Source organism: Elephantulus edwardii, unplaced genomic scaffold (assembly GCF_000299155.1).
Source record: "Elephantulus edwardii isolate Elephantulus edwardi_28Jun2011 unplaced genomic scaffold, EleEdw1.0 scaffold00434, whole genome shotgun sequence".
NCBI lineage: Eukaryota > Metazoa > Chordata > Mammalia > Macroscelidea > Macroscelididae > Elephantulus > Elephantulus edwardii.
The window spans coordinates 165,321-170,101 of NW_006400184.1; positions in this window are offsets into that span (position 1 = coordinate 165,321).

Here is a 4,781-nt window from a genome sequence, read left to right on the forward strand (position 1 = left end):
AAAAGAATAAGAATCACATGATCCTATCAATTGATGCAGAAAAGGTCTTTGACAAATTCCAACAGACCTTCCTTATTAAAACACTCAATAAAGTAGAAACAGAGGAGAATTTCCTCAATATAGCAAAAAATATATATGCAAAATCAAGAGCCAATACCATTCTCAAAGGAGAGAGATTAAAGGCACTCCTCAGAATAGGAAAAATCAAGGATGTTCATCATCACCTTTCCTATTTTGTATCTTATTGGAGATCTTAGTGATAGCAATAATACAAGAGAAGGAAATAAGAAGAATCCGAATTGGCATAGAGGACGTAAAATTATTTCTAAATGCAGATAATATGATAGTGTACTTAGAAAACTCTAAAGCCTCAGTGAGAAAATGACTGAACATAGTCAACCAATTCAGCAAAGCGTCAGGATACAAGATCAACATACACAAATCAATTTATCTACAGTGACAAAGAGAATACAGAAATGGAACTTAGAAAAACAATAGCCATCACATTTGCTAACACCAAGATTAAATGTTGTTGTTAGGTGTCATCCTGTGAAGAAAAGGTCTGAAACAGTCTTGTCCTGTGCCATCCTCACTCTTCCTGACAAACAAGAGCCCATTGTAGCAGTCACCATATCAATCTACCTGGTTGAGGATCTTTCTCTTCTTCACATATTCTCCACCCTTCCCACCACCAGCTCCCTCTCCAAGGAGTAGTACCTCCTAGCAAAATGTCCAAAGTATGTTAGGCTAAGCCTCATCATTCTTGCTTCCAAAGAGCACTCCAGCTGTACCCTCTCCCAGACATATGCATTTGTTTTCTTGGCTATCCATGGGATATTCAGTGCTCTTCTCCAACACCACTGTTTAAAGGTATCAATTCTTTTTCTGTCACCCTTATTCATTGTCCAGATCATGGATGCATAGCTAGTAATCAGAAAATCCATGGTGTGAATTGAACGCACCTTCGTCCTCAAACTGACATCACTACTCAATAATTTGGAAAGGTTCCTAACTGCACATTTTCCCAGTGCATTGTCTTCTTATTTCCTGACCGTTCATACTGAGGGTATTAAGTGTGTATCCAAGCAAGATGAAGCTGTTGACACTTTCAATCTCCTCATCATAACACTGCCTATTGATCCAGTAGTAAGAATCTTTGTTTTCTTGATACTGGGATGCAATCCATACTGAAGGCTGAATTTCTTGATCTTCTGCAACAAGTGCTTCAAATCCTTCTCACTTTCAACAAGTATGGTTGTGTAATGTGTGTAACGCAGGTTATTGATGAGTCTCCCTCCAATCCTGATGCCACATTCCTATTCTTAAGATGATCATGAAATTCCAATGGAATTGATTCAAGATCATATTGTGGTTCTTCTGTACTTATTTTCTTTGGCTTCAATTTAAACTTGCATATTTATTCCCATTCCAAAGAAAGGTGACCTGACAGAGTCTGGAAATTATCAAATAATATCATTAATATCACATGCAAGCAAGATTCTGCTCAAAATTACCTAAAAACAACTGGAGCGACATGTCAACAGATGTTGCCACATGTGCAGGCTGGGTTTAGAAGAGGCCATGGTATTAGGGATATTGTAGATAATGTTAGAGGGATCTTGGCTGAAAGCAGAGTATCAGAGGAATGTATATCTGTTTTTTGTTGACTATACAAAGGCTTGTACCTGTGTGGATCACAACGAACTGTGGCTCGCTCTGAGAAGAATGGGAATCTCAGAACATTTGATTGTGCTTATGCAAAACCTATACTTGAACCAAGAGGCAGACATCATAACGGAAGAAGGAGGCACTGCATGGTTCAAAATCGGGAAGGGTGTCCACCAGGGATGTATGCTGTCTCCTTAAATTTTCAATTTGTATGCAGAACAGATCATCCAGGATGCTGGGCTACACTAGGAGAAATGTGGTATCATGACTGAAGGAAGATTCATCAACAATCTGCATTATGCAAATAACATATCCCTGCTTGCTGAAACTCAGGAGGACCTAAAGTGCTTGTTGTAGAAGGTCAAGGACTGCAGCCCTCAATGTGGATTGAAGCTCAAGATCAGGAAAACAAGGATTCTCACCACAAGGCCAACTGGCAGCATCATGGTGGATGGTGAAGAGATTGAGGTTGTTAACAGTTTACTTGGCCCCACAACCAACACTCTTGGTCATAGCAGCCAAAAAATCAAGAAACAATTTGCATTGGGAAAGTCAGCTTTCAGGGACCTCTTCAGAGTACTGAAGAGCAATGATGTCAGTCTGGAGACCAAGATGCCCCTGATCCAGGCCATAGTCCTTGTAATTGTTTATGATGTGTCAGAGAGCTGAATAATGACTAGGGATAATAGAAAGAGAATTGATAACTTTGAGCTTTGGTGCTTTAGAAGAGTGTTGAATATACCACGGATTGCTAGGAGGATGAACAGATTCACCCTGGAGAGGGTGAAACTGGTATGCTCCTTGGAGGCAAGGATTCTGCACCTTTGTCTGACATACTTTGGACTTGTTACAAGAATGGATCAGTCTTTGGAGAGGGACATCATGTTTGGGAGAGTGGAGGAACAGTACAAGAGACGAAGATCCTTGATGAGATGGATTGATTCAGTGACTGGATAATAGGGGTAAGTGTGTCAGAGACAATAAGGTTGGCACAGGATAAAGCAGGGGTTTAGGGCTCTTGCACATAGGGTCTCTACAAGTCGCAAATGACGTGATGACACATGACAACAATGAGTAATTGACGATCTGACCCACAGTCTGTCCCTGGACTAATTTTGACTGCTGATACTGAGCTGCTCCAACAATTTCTTCCACAAATGTAGCCAATCTAATTCCTATGCAGCCCATTGGGTAAAATCCAAATGTAAAGTCATGTTTTGCATCTTTTAGAAAAAGTATTTGCAATGAATAAATCATTATAAACACAAAATCGAATCATTCTATTTCCAACCTTATTTCTATCACCATGCTCATATTTTTCAACTACTGTTCCTTTTTTATTGTTTCCTACTTTTGCATTCCAGTCACTATCATTAGCATATCTTGTTTGGTTATGTTCAGACTGCCAGATTTGGTATAAGTTCTCAAGTTCTTCCTCTTTGGCACTAGATGTAGGAGCATATAGTTGAATAATTGTCATGTTAGCAGGTCTTCCTTGCATGTGTAGGGATATTATTCTAAGACTCACAATATTGTATTTCAGGATAGAACTTGAAATTGCTTTTTTGACTATGAATACAACACCATTCTTCTTCTGTCTTTCATTCCCGGCATAGTGTATCCTATGATTATCTGATTCAAAGTAGCCATAGTTGTCCATTGCATCTCACTAATGCCTAGTATGTCGGTATTCATACATTCCATTTCATTCTTAACAATATCCAGTTTACCAAAATTCAAGCTATGTACATTCCATCTACCACTTGTTAAGTGATGTTTGTTAAAGATTTTCTTTATTTCAACTGGCTTACAGTCTGGGCTCTCCCACTACATACTATATCCTCTTTGCTTAGTGTTCATAGGGTTTTCAAAAGCCTTTTATTTAGGAAGTAGATGGCCCATCTTGATACCTAGTTTGTCTTAATCAGGGAGCTCCAACAAAACACATCCACAATGGGAAATCTTTTTGGAATTTGATACCCCAGTGGCAAAGATTTCAGGATCACATCAACCCCAAGTAATCACAGTAGAGAAAACTGACAGACAAGTGCTGCACCACTTAGAACAATGTTTTCTATAACCATGACCAATAGGAGGCCCAAAGGCCTCCTACCCTTGGGCCCAAATGACTTTTGAATACCAAGGCATGCCCACCATATCCCATTTTCCCACAGAAAGGCTTCCCATCCCAGCTGACCTCAATTACAATCAGTTTGGGTGCGAAGGCTCTGTGTGGGCCAATGCGATCTGGTAGGCTGTATTTGGTATTTAAAAGTTGGTCTAGCTCTACTTGTGAGTTAGCGTTTAGCTTGGCAAAGTTGGATCCTAGTGGAAAGTGTTTGTGATTTACTTGAAAGCCATGGTAAACTTGACATTTTTAATTGTGTTAGCAGTCAAATAAGCTGATTAACTATATCTATATTTGTATCTTATACACTGTACTTTATAAAATCAATCACCATTGGACCTTGCCCATCATGATCCTGTCATTTTGCCCAAATCCTTCCCATCTTCTTGGGATCAAACTGAATATGGACCTCACTGCACAGACAGAGGGAGAAGGGGGCAGAAAGAAAAGTATATGCTGTAATCTATAGGAATTATCAACCTCCCCTGAAAACCTAGCATAACAACAAAAATTAAGTTACTTTGGGGTACAAACTGCTGTCTGGCTTGATCATGTTGGTCCCATTAACAACAGGGAGATCCTGAGCATCTCGACAGATGTGAGAGCCATTTCCAGAAGGGATTAATAGACTTCCTTCTTCATTATTCAGGTTCTCCTGTACCCCTCCTGGTATGTATCAGTGTGTGCTTTTCCCCTTCTCACTCACATGTGCATAAGTGTGCATACACCCTACATGCATCTGCTTATGTTCCTTCCCAGCCTTCCCCTGGAGAAGAGACGTCAAATCAAGAACCAGCTATCACCTCAGATTTGAAAAACTCTATTGCATCAATGTCCTGAAAGAAGTAGGATACCTCACTCACCACACAAGCCCAAAGCAAGATATTACCACCACCACCCCAAATGACACAGTAGCAATGGATTTCCTGAAGCCAGAAAGTCTGATGGAACTTTCTGACAGAGAATTTAAAAGAACAATGATTGA